Source organism: Chrysemys picta, chromosome 8 (assembly GCF_011386835.1).
Source record: "Chrysemys picta bellii isolate R12L10 chromosome 8, ASM1138683v2, whole genome shotgun sequence".
NCBI lineage: Eukaryota > Metazoa > Chordata > Testudines > Emydidae > Chrysemys > Chrysemys picta.
Genome location: NC_088798.1, coordinates 35,441,107 through 35,454,023, shown reverse-complemented (window position 1 = coordinate 35,454,023; position 12,917 = coordinate 35,441,107). Strand labels below are relative to the sequence as shown.

The 12,917-nt window shown below is 39.2% G+C and overlaps 1 protein-coding gene and 1 long non-coding RNA gene across 3 annotated transcripts in view; one reads left to right on the top strand and one right to left on the bottom strand.

Annotated features, from left to right (window-relative positions):
- TLCD4 (TLC domain containing 4) overlaps positions 1-12,917 on the bottom strand; it is a 93,562-nt gene that overhangs the window by 18,721 nt on the left and 61,924 nt on the right. Inside the window, exon 8 of one of the 2 annotated variants that reach the window (XR_010590011.1) lies at positions 4,489-6,973. The exons of the other annotated variant lie outside the window; for it this stretch is intronic. The gene's annotated coding sequence lies outside the window, so the exon portion shown is untranslated. Of the gene's footprint in view, positions 1-4,488; positions 6,974-12,917 lie in introns of those variants that run through there. 2 annotated transcript variants of the gene reach the window in all.
- Positions 1-12,917, top strand: part of LOC135973229 (uncharacterized) — a 34,633-nt gene that overhangs the window by 4,571 nt on the left and 17,145 nt on the right. The window lies entirely within an intron of this gene.

The window sequence follows — 12,917 nt, the reverse complement described above, 5'->3', positions numbered from 1 at the left end:
AGCAAACCCATGTTCTACCACTGAAGGACAAAATTTCCTGTAACAGCAATAGACCCTAAATCTCAGGTGTCCTGGTGGTTACGGGGGAGATTTTTAAAGGCACAAAGGACAGTTAGGTGCCTTACTCCCATTTGTGCCTTTGAAAATCTCCCTCCAAAAGCTTTGGTAGACAGGCAAATGCATTGTAATTTGTTGTGAAGTTCATGGTATTTAAAATGAAATTTTAGAGCAGGGCACTCTCCTTTTCCTCCTCAATCAATACCTGTATGAAGTGCTCTAGCAATCCTAATAGATCATTTCCCCCCCCCCCCCCCCCCCCATGAGGCCCATGTGGAGTTAAAGCACTGAAATCATGTGAATGCTTGCTACCGTTGCTTGGTAAATCTGGCATCCATCATTTCAATGGCAGCTTTAAGCATACGTATCTGATTTTTCTGCAGCTTTACCTCTAAAGATACAGAAACAGTTAACCCTAGAAATTTGCTATCCTTAAGTGTATTTCAGCTATAAGGGCCAAGTCTGTCTTTCATTACTGAATTCCAGTATAGCACTTTCTAGCTTTTGCAAAACCTCAAACAGATCTTCTCTTTAAAAAGTGAGAGGGAGATTTCAGTCAGAATGGTGATTAAGCCCATCTTAAAAACAACAAACAGTGTGCCCACAAATTTGCTTCTCTTGATCTCCTTAAGAATGCCTATTGTTCACGCTACATCAGGCTCTGAGTCAATTTCTACAAATCCCCACATGGGCAACAGCCAAATGATAATTTTGATCATTGCCTTCAGTCCTGACAAACAAGCCCAGAGTATATCATGAATACATAGCTCTTAGCCACCTCAGAGGCATCAGCAAGGGCTTGAAGTTGCCAAAAAATTGAAAACATCTTTCAAAATAAACTCAACCGTTTTTAAGAAATAAATCATCTATTTTGAGATGCAAATAAGCAAACTCAAAGTTGTGGTTTGTGTACTGCACAAATACCACCATGAGAAGTGTCTTGTCTATCTTTGGCTGCATACTACTAGAACAGCTCATATTTACTGCTGTACCATCTTAAATCAGGCAGACAAGCCAGTTTTGATTTGAGCTTTTCTGCAGTAATCCCAAATCAGTTTTTATTCCTTATGCACTACCATCAGCTGTTTCAAATTCCAAGTATATTATGTCAGCAAAGAGAGCATAAGGTTTCCCTTCATGCAGAAATTGGATGTATACTACTGACTCTCACTCAGTTACTGACCTGTCAGTGGATCCACCAGCAAGCCCAATAACTTTCTACATGGATTTCTAAAGACACTTCGCTGAAAGAATTTACATTTGCCTCTATAGAGTCTTTCACTCACAGGGTTATAGTTAGATCAAACGTGCCCAGAATTTTGTGAGTGCAAGCTACAGAGTATTGCCAAAAGCTTTGACTACATTTATATTTAGCAGCTGTATAAGCACTGTTAAACAAGAAGGCAAACATTTGGCTCTCCTCTCTTTATGTTGCATTTAGTAATAAGAATAATGTTCTTGTGAGCATAAGAACATAAGAAAGGCCGTACCGGGTCAGACCAAAGGTCCATCTAGCCCAGTATCCTGTCTACCGACAGTGGCCAATGCCCAGGTGCCCCAGAGGGAGTGAACCTAACAGGCAATGATCAAGTGATCTCTCTCCTGCCATTCATCTCCACCCTCTGACAAACGGAGGCTAGGGATACCATTCCTTACCCGTCCTGGCTAATAGCCATTAATGGACTTAACCACCATGAATTATTCCAGTTCTCTTTTAAACTCTGTTATAGTCCTAGCCTTCACAACCTCCTCAGGTAAGGAGTTCCACAAGTTGACTGTGTGCTGCGTGAAGAAGAACTTCCTTTTATTTGTTTTAAACCTGCTGCCTATTAATTTCATTTGATGACCCCTAGTTCTTGTATTATGGGAATAAGTAAATAACTTTTCCTTATCCACTTTCTCCACATCACTCATGATTTTATATACCTCTATCATATCCCCCCTTAGTCTCCTCTTTTCCAAGATGAAGAGTCCTAGCCTCATATGGGACCCGTTCCAAACCCCTAATCATTTTAGTTGCTCTTTTCTGAACCTTTTCTAGTGCCAGTATATCTTTTTTGAGATGAGGAGACCACATCTGTACGCAGTATTCGAGATGTGGGCGTACCATCGATTTATATAAGGGCAATAATATATTCTCAGTCTTATTCTCTATCCCCTTTTTAATGATTCCTAATATCCTGTTTGCTTTTTTGACCGCCTCTGCACACTGCGTGGACAATACAGGCAAAGTGCCTGATTAAATGTCCTCTGGTTCCCATTGGCTTCAATGGACTTTGGACAAAGACCAAAATAGGCACACAGGTCATTCAAAATGTTCAGTAACTGATTGCATGGGTAACTGTGGACTAACAGGCACTGATGATGTTCACCTAAGGCAGCAGAATCCCTACTCTTGGATCTCTTTTCCTTTTCCCTCATGCTCACTAGCTTTAAACAAGTATCAGAGGGGTAGTCGTGTTAGTCTGAATCTGTAAAAAGCAACAGAGGGTCCTGTGGCACCTTTAAGACTAACAGAAGTATTGAAGCATAAGCTTTCGTGGGTGAATGCCCACTTCATCAGACGCAAGCTTTAAACAGTATCCATAAGTATGTATTTGCTTGTTCTTGCACACTTTAGGTGGCATTTATGTAGTCTCAACATGATCAATCTATACACTCAAGTTAAGTACAACTTAAATTATTTTGTATTGCAGTTAAACCTAAACTGCCACTGGAAGTACAGCATAATCAAGATGTAGAATCTCAGATAAGCATCCTAAACAGAGAATTTCAATAAATAAATTCAATTTTTGGTCTTTTTAATGGCAACCACACAATGTACAATAATGCAGTTTCTAAGTTCAGTGTAGTGTAGTTGAAGAAGCTGGCATAAGATGGTACCATTGATACACTTGATTTTATTTTTACTTTTACTTTTCCAAAAATTAGTATTTCTGGCACTTTAGAAGCTGTCCAAGCAGTTGTGCTGCCAGGTTTGGAGTTGTTCTAGGCCTATAATCGCCTGACCATATGGCATTCTACTAGATGCCATATTCCTTGGATTCAATTTGATCCTGGGGGTTTGTGGAGGCAGGAGTCTTTTCATCCACCAGTAAATATCACTGTGTGTAAATCTCTCTATCCAGGTGGATTTTAATCATAAGAAGGAATCCTCACATGCTCATGTTTTAAAAATTACCACCACCTCACTATTTGAAGCTTCAGTACAGCATCCTGAAGTCAACTTCATTTCCCTGTCTCTCCCCTCACGTTCTTCCCCAACCTTAAAGTGCTATATTTGCTTTGAACTATAGCTACTCCTTTGGCAGGCTCTCCCCATTCCTGGGCAGTCTGAAAAATGTTCATGCTGCTCTTACACTGTCAGTTCACTTTTGCAGCATTTCTAATCAGACCTCTACTAGATACAGGTTTTGGAGAAGCTGTGGATCTCAAAACCACAATTAAGCTTAGAAAGATGGAGATGTGAGGAGGTGCGGAGAAGATGGGGACGGAAGAGGTGGCAAAACAGTTGTCTGGTACTTGCGAGACAATACCTGAGGCCTGAAAGCAAGAGTGAGGAGCCTTTAAGTAATCTCAAGTCAAGAGGAGATTATAATAGTAGGAGCTCCAGGAGATGTGAAAAAAGACTGGAGTGAGGTGCATGGCCTAAATTAAGGCTGGTGTTTGCTGGGAACGGCAAAGGCAGTAGTTAATTGGTTTTTGCCCAACTGAAATCCAGTTATTCAGTTTATTTATACATGCGCAGTTATATGTAGGCATCTAAAGAAATTAACTCTCCAGGGATTTAGCTTCCTACCTATTATATCCATTTACTATTAAAAAAATCTTACTTTGATACAATACATACACACAGTCACTTTATGATTGTTAGAACAATCATCTTCATTATCAAGATAACTGGCAGTGTGCACGTAACTGCCTATGAACAGAATGTAAGAACATACATTATCATACTGGATCATAACAGTGGTCTGTCTAGTCCAGTATCCTGCCTCCAAAAGGAAGATGCAACAAATCACATTTGGAATGATCTGTCTAGTTGCCATTTTTCTTAACCCCTGTGATTTAGTACTTATGTTCTGAAGCATGTGATATATTTATCCTATCTGATGTAATTGTGGGCATCCTCAATATCCATATACGAGTGTAAAATTTCTTTGAATCCTTCTAAACTCTTGGCCTCAGTGATATCTTGCATACATATGCAGCCTTAAAACATAACCTTAAAACTTAGCCATCACAACAAAATTCTGGCTATGTTCTTCCATAGCACAGAACTATATTTTATGAATGGTGTATAACATGCACAGTTTCTAGCTACTGTACAAAAACAAGTCTTTCTGAAAGGAGCACAAAAATCCCAATCCATGAGGCAGTTATTTTACTAATCACAGCACACTATCATTTTAAAAGAAAGAATCCCACAAGTTAAAACTGCATTCTCTTCCTTTATTATGAAGTACCAGTTCCTTGTGTACAACATGCAACTTATTGCTTATTGACATTATTGCCTACGTCAATTTCAGCCTACAAAGTCAGTTTACATCAATTTATACAAACTGCAAGGCTGTTCAACTAAAATGTAGAAATACTTACAATCCCAGTGAAATACAAACATATTGTTCATATGATTATTCTACAAGCAAAACCCGTAACATTTAATCATTCACATATTCATCTTATTACAATGTATGACTTTTGTAATCAAGCCACAGTATTACCACTGCCTTCCTAAATTCTTGAACACTACAATGGTTGCCATACAAACAAGATACATTACAGTTTGCAATTAATAATGTTACCATGATCTTCTCAGGCAATGCTGCAATATTAATTTTACTTCAAACAAAACTGTAATTAATTAATGGCAGTCAACGTAGCAAAATTTAGTTTTTAACTTCACTCTACATATAAGGCATTTCATACTGTATTTACCAAGTTTGTGTTTAGACAAAGACCTATGTAAGGCCTTTAAGGACTCAACTGCAGTTGTCCAAATTGCAACTTTTTTTTTTTTAAACAATCTGTAAAGTCAGTTTTGTATTTGGTTAGTTTAAATGTTAATAATTGTAAATAGGTATTTGGGATAAAGATCTGTGAACATTAATGGTGTATATGTATAAATATATTTGTTAGGGAATTTGAATATACGTATACTACACATATGCGATATATATTTATGCCAGAGTTCATTAGTAGCCAAAAAAATTTTTTCCAGTGTGCCAATTGCTTTCAGTTGCAAATTCAGAATAAATTAAAATAGTAATTAACTTTAAAATAAATTCTTCATTACATTCAGAAGTTGCCTTTATGCCCGTCACACTATATAAAATACTAACTTGCAAACTTTAAAAAACAATCCTCATGCAACTTGATTCAGTTAGGAGAAAGTCCTCAGAGCTCTAATATTTCAGATGCTCAAAAAACTGTGTTACAAAACCAGTACAATATTTGACAGTCAAAGCCTACACGAGGATAATATACTACAAAGGATTTTGTTTGTGTCCATGTTTTCGATTTCACTTTCCAGGCAGTAGCATATAGCCCTAATGTATATTGAATTATAATACGGTTCACATTGAGACAGTAAGGACTGAATTATACTGAGTTCAAAAAATTTTGTTCACAGGCATTTCCTTTATGAAGAGAAAAAATGAACTATTTTTAATCAGGGCCGGCTCTAGGCACCAGCAAAACAAGCTGGTGCTTGGGGCGGCACATTTTTAGGAGTGGCATGGCCGGTGCCAGAATGCCGCCCCGGCCGCCCTAGCTCACCTCCGCTGCTGCCGCCGCTCGCCCTCCCTCCCAGGCTCTCAAATCTGGGAGGAAGGGGGAGATCCCGAGCGGCCGCAGCACGCGAAACAGCTGATTCGCGCGCTGCTGCTCACCCTCCCTCCTAGGCTTGAGAGCCTGGGGGGGAGGAGGCAGGGCTGGGGATTTCGGGAAGGGGTGGAGTTGAGGCGGGGCCGGGGGGTACGGTAAGAAAAAAACGGGGGAGGGGGCAGCCAAAATTGATTTTGCTTGGGGCGGCAAAAATCCTAGAGCCGGCCCTGTTTTTAGGTAGACATTTACTATTATACTCCTGGGTGTCAGGCATCACACTATGACACTGACCTCAGATCAGCCAGGCATGTGAATAATTTTGTTTCCTAAAATCAGTTGCTCTATAGCTACCTTCAGTTCATCACTGGCTGCAGCATGCCTTCCCTTTTGCTATTAAAAACAGACAAACAACAAATTTCAGGGTAAAATATAGAGAGTAAGGAGGTGGCTAGTGGAGCTTTCTGATTATGACACTTTTTTTTAAAACCCAAACACATCCTGTGTAATCTGTGTGCTGATGTTATACAATGTTGTTGTAACCATGTCAGTCCCAGAATATGAGAAAGACAAGGTGGGTGAGGTAATATCTTTATATCAAGCTCTGATGTAAGCTCGAAAGCTTGTCTCTCGCACCAACAGAAATTGGTTCAATAAAACTTATTACCTTACCCACGATGTCTCTGCTGGTATTATGTCATACAGATATGTATGTCCCTGGAGCTCTACATGGCGCCGAGTGGCACACCACTTCTCTGTACAGAGAAACTTGAAATTGAATCAGGCAGTGACAGATTTCGCTCATTGTTGGGTGAATGTTAAAGTTCATGTAGATCCACCATTTCCAGTTTATTGACATCAGGATCCCACTAGTTCTTTCTCCATTTATTAATTATTTGATATAATACATAGGTTGTATTATAATGGGTTAGGAACAAGGAATGCTTCTTCATCCTTTGTTGTAAGTTGATGAAGCTGTAGAACAGGCCTTTTTAGGTCCAGAATCTTGACAATTCCCCTTCAAAAGTTTGTTTCCGACATACTTTTTCTCAGTGATAAACATGGCCACACTTGGAGTCATCTTGAAGTGACCCTTCTTTTTTTGAACATGAAGCAGGAAAAACAATAGAAAACCTTATAGATTTTTTGATTAATCATTTTTCATTGACAACCTACAAACTGATCAATAGTCATGACAAAAACCCCTTTCATATGTCTGTCAGTGACTGGTAATTCATCATACATAGTGTATATCAAGAGAGTGTGTTTACATTCTAAAAAGACCCCACACAATTCAAGTATAATTCTTTTTGTCATCCATGAGGTTTGAGGATAAGAGGGATATATCCCTTTCCTGCTATTTGCCATTCTATAAACATCTTACTAAGAACACATATAGACTCCTGGATTCTTATGCCTTGGACCCCGTCACTCCCTTTTTACAGTAGTGTTGCACTCATGTTTGTTACTTGTGTAAAAGGTTTTGTTTGTTTGTTTTTGCTGATTACAGTAGCTTTTAATACTAGAAAACCCTCTTCAATTTATTTTCAAAATAAATCTAGAAGTATTTTTATTTAAACATTGTCACTGTAAACCATCAGTGGAGAACCCCTGGAAAATGTGGAGCATTTTCCGTACCTTGGCAGACCACCTCTTCCAAACAGCCAACACTGACACAGAAATTGAATACAGGATCTGCTGTGCCAACACATCTTTTGGAAGACTACTCAAACAAGTCTTCAATGATAGGGATCTACAAACAGGTACCAAGATCTTGGTTTACAAGGCAGTTGTCATCCCCACCCTTCTCTTTGGGTGAGAGACCTGGGTAACCTACAGATGACATCTCAAGAGGCTGGAGTGGTTTCAGCAGCGCTACCTCAGGAGGATTCTCAGGATCAGCTGGGAAGACTGTATGCCTGACACTCACCTTCTGAAGCAAGTACTTTTCTCTCAATTAAGTCAGGGAAGAAGGGCTCGTGGAGAGCAACAGAAGCGTTTCAAAGACATACTGAAAGTACAAGTTAAAAAGGGAGGCATCAACCCAACAAACTGGGAGGACTTGGCACAGAACAGAACACAGTGGTGCTACACCATACACCAAGCCACAGCTCACTTTGAGGAGGACAGATGTGCTCATGAGACAGAGAAGCAACAAAGGAGGAAAGAAAAGGCACAACACTCCAGCCAACAACTATGTCTCCTCCAAGATTACTCCTGTCACTTCTGTGGGAAAATCTGCAGGGCAAGAATTGGGCTCCTCAGCCACTTAAAAACTCACCAATGAACCCCCTTGGCAGACATCATCCTCGCATTGAGGGATAGCCAAAGAAGAAGAAGAAGAAGACCTTAGATTTAGAGCAATTTTTAATAGATTTAAAAAAAAATCTTACAGAAATTAGAGATTGTTAAGAACTAAGGTCAGCTTGTCTCATCTCTCTGCCAATGGAATATTTTTTGCTATAAAGATATAGTACATTATAGTTTAGAAATTAGGCTGAGAACTTACTGAATTCCTTTGTATGGGCATATATTTGTAAAGACACAGTATGATCCACATGCATAACTTAAAATTAGACTAGGAAAGAAAAACTGTTATGGAATTCTTACCACTTTAAAGTAGGATACAGATATCCATTAAGAAGCTCTCTGACATAAGGCTATGAAACTCTGGCTCCTAACCCAATTGAAAATCTATTATAACACACACATCAGGCAGAAAATCTTTTCCTTCAATAAACATTTTGAAACAAATTCTCTACTCTCTATGTGTAGTATACATAATTATAAGTGGGATATAACAGTACAATCAAATATGCCACGACACATCCAATTGTTTTGAAAGTGACCATTCAAAAATGCAAAAAAGAGTCAGAAAATAGGACATCAATGCAAGAGAACCTGTGTTTCAACATTTACTGTTAACATCCTCCCACATCATATTACATCTATTCCACATGCTATTCACAGACCAAAAGGCAAAAAAACAACAAACCCCAAGTTATTTAGGCACAGAATATTATACATGACTAACTCCATTAATCTACGTTAATGAATGGAGATGTGCTAGGAGCAAGACATCTGATGCCATAGCAACCTTTTGATATACAAGACAATGATTGTTAAATATGGAAGTTCAAAATATGTGTTCATATTTCTTATGTTATATTATGAAGATAGTGTTCTACTGCAAACGGATTTAGCCAATTTGTTTTTTCTAGGAAATATAAGCAAATTGTAGACAGAAAAATAAAGCAAATATTTAAGTCTTCTATATCAAGATTCTACATATTGATTGTGAAAGTGTGTGCAGGAAAAGCTCCTCAGGGACCATTTTGGGTATGTCTGTACTGCAATGTAAGCCCAGGCTCAATGTTGTGAGCCTGAGCTTGAGCGTGCACACTGAGCATAGACCCCAGATTGAGAATTTCTGCAGCCTGGTCTCACACCTGTGCTCAGGCATTTACACTGCATTACACAGACCCAAATCAAACTACCCTATCCCAGGCTTTGTAGCACCCTCCCCAACTGTAGATGCTCTGGCCCTTTGTTTGTGGTGCACTGTGGAAAAATATCCAACCCACATGTTACAGGAAGCTGTCACAGCCTGCCAAAACATCCTGCTGAGCCATCTTTTGGGTCTGCACACTCCCATCAAGTAGAGCCACCAAGATGGCAGAGTCACCATTTGAAGAACTTGTTTTCACTCCCATTTCGGAGTGGGAGTGAAATGGGAGTGAAAGCTAACGAAAGCACCTGTTAGAGGAAGGAGGAGGATATGGACTTGAATTGGCTGGGGCTGCTCATGACGCTGAGTATTGTTCCTGATGCCCCCTATGTAGACTGGCATTTTTGGACTCGGGACACAAGCACAGACTGGTGGGATCGTTGTCACGTAACCTGGGATGACCAGCAGTGACTCCAGAACTTTTGCATGAAGAAAGCTACATTTCTGGAGCTATGTGAGCAGCTTCCAGTGTCACAACGCACACTTGAGGGTTGCATTGCAGGTCACAAAGTAGGTTGCTATAACGACCTGGAAGCTATCACAGACTGCTACAGGTCCATTGCTAGCCAGTTTGGTGTTGGAAAGTCAACTCTGGGTAAAGTGATGGCAGAAGTTTCAGAGGCAATCAGGCATGTGATTTACCCAAAGGTGGCTGGCATAAAGAAACAACATCAGTGAAGTAATTGCTGTAATTGCTACTTTTGAGAGACTGGGGTTTCTAAACTACACCAGGGCCACTGATGGGAATTATGTGTCCATAGTTTGGCCTCAAGGAGCACGAATACATAAACTGCAAAGGGTACAACTCCATAGTTATGCAGTCCCTTGTGGACTACAAAGGAGGTTTTATGGATGCCAATGTGGGCTGTACTGGAAGATTGCTAATGCCAGCGTTTTTGGCCAATAGCGAGTCTACCTTCATGGACAGGCCAGGACACTATTCCCACCAAATAACATTGTCATAAATGAAGTAACTGTCCCCACTGTTATTCTAGGGGACCCCATATGCCCCCTTTTGCCTTATCAAACTGTATCCTGATCTCAGAGACCCAGGGAAAAGAAGGTTTAATTACATTGTCAGTGAGTATAGAATGGTGGTTGAATGTGCATTTGGCAGACTGAAATCCTGCTGGTGCTGTTTCAATAACTTTGGATTGCAGTGTCATCAATGCAGTCTATAATACTGAGGCTTGCTGTGTTCTTCACAATTTTTGTTAAGTCAAAGGTGGGCCATTTGCCCCTGAATGGACCTATGACAGTAATGGATTGTTGAACCAATACACTCAGCCCAACAAGTGCTCCTATGACAGCTAGGACAGGATGCACGTGTAAACAGAAATCAGGGATGCTCTATGCTCCCATATTGTGGACTTGTATAGACCAATGGATGAGGGAGAATAGTAAGTTCATGAATGTGTTTTTACATCAAAGTTAACGGTATATGAAGTACTGATTACAATGAATGGTGGGGGACTGTAATGAATTTTAATTATGGATGAAATGACTGCTTATGAAATGCGGGGGCAGTGTATTGTCTGGCAAGAACAGAATTTTCATTATGGATTGATATAAATAGATGTATTGAAAAATTGTGTTTGGATACAGCTTCCCAGTTATGCCCTATCGTGTGTTTATCCTTATTATTTGAAATACACATTATATGATGTGATGCAGCGATGGTAATAAACTTCCTTAATAAAATAAAAGCCTTTATGTGTGAACATGGCTGTATTACAAAAAAAACAATATTAAAACATCATCAGGCAAGTCAGCTGCCATTACAAACACCACAACACCAATAATAAACCAATACCAAAACCAGTAATAAAATAAAGTGCACAAAACAAACATTGAAAAGTGCAAACAGCGAAACCAGTGCCAATAAATAAATTCCGTACATTTGTGTAAAAATTAAATTTTAAATGCTTAATTGCTCTTTGTGCTTCCCAGTCACCATTTTGAATTACCAGGGTGGTGGGAGGTGGGGGGACTCCAAGGTGCAGGCATGCATTCTGCCATTGGCAGATAAACGCTGCTAGCCACAGCTTGTAATTAGGGCTGTCAAGCGATTAAGAAAAATTAATCACTATTAATCGCTCTGTTAAACAATAATAGAATACCATTTATTTAAATATTTTTGATGTTTTCTACATTTTCAAATATATCGATTTCAATTACAACACAGAATACAAAGTGTACAGTGCTTACTTTATATTTATTTTTATTACAAATATTTGCACTGTAAAAAACAAAAGAAATAATATTTTTCAATTCACCTCATACTGTACTATAGTGCAATCTCTTTATTTCATGAAAGTTGAACTTACAAATGTAGAATTATGTACAAAAATAAATGCATTCAAAAATAAAACAAGGTAAAACTTTAGAGCCTACGAGTCCACTCACTCCTACTTCAGCCAATCACTCAGACAAACAAGTTTGGTTACAATTTGCAGGAGATAGTGCTGGCCGCTCCTTGTTCCCAATGTCATCTGAAAGTGAGAACAGGTGTTCGCATGGCACTGTTGTAGCCAGCACCGCAAGATATTTATGTGCCAGATGTGCTAAAGATTCATATGTCCCTTCACGTTTCAACCACCATTCCAGAGGACATGCATCCATGCTGATGACAGGTTCTGCTCAATAACAATCCAAAGCAGTGCAGACCAATGCATGTTCATTTTCATCATCTCAGTCAGATGCCATCAGCAGAAGGTTGATTTTCGTTTTTGGTGGTTCGGGTTCTATAGTTTTCGCATCTGAGTGTTGCTCTTCTAAGACTTCTGAAAGCATGTTCCACACCTCATCCCTCTCAGATTTTGGAAGGCACTTCAGATTCTTAAACCTTGGGTCAAGTGCTGTAGCTATCTTTAAAAATCTCACATTGGTACCATCTTTGAGTTTTGTCAAATCTGCAGTGAAAGTGTTCTTAAAACAAATATACGCTGGGTCATCATACGAGAATGCTATAACATGAAATATATGGCAGAATGTGGGTAAAACAGAAGAGTTCTCCCCCAAGCTGTTCAGTCACAAATTAAATTAACGCATTATTTTTTTAACGAGCATCATCAACATGGAAGCATGTCTTCTGGAATGGTGGCCGAAGCATGAAGGGACATACAAATGTTTAGTATATCTGGCACATAAATACCTTGCAATGCCAGCTACACAAGTGCCATGCGAACGCCTGTTCTCACTTTCAGGTGACATTGTAAATAAGAAGCAGGGAGCAGTATCTTCCATAAATGGAAACTAACTTGTTTGTCTTAGCGATTGGCTGAACAAGAAGTAGGACTGAGTGGACTTGCAGGCTCTAAAGTTTTCCATTTTTTTGTTTTTGAGTGCAGTTATGTAACAAAACAAAAAATCTACATTTGTAAGTTACACTTTCACAATAAAGAGATTGCACTACAGTACTTCTATGAGGTGAATTGAAAAATACTGTTTCTTTTGTTTATCATTTTTACAGTGCAAATATTTGTAATCAAAAATATAATATAAAGTGGGCACAGTATTCTGTATTGTA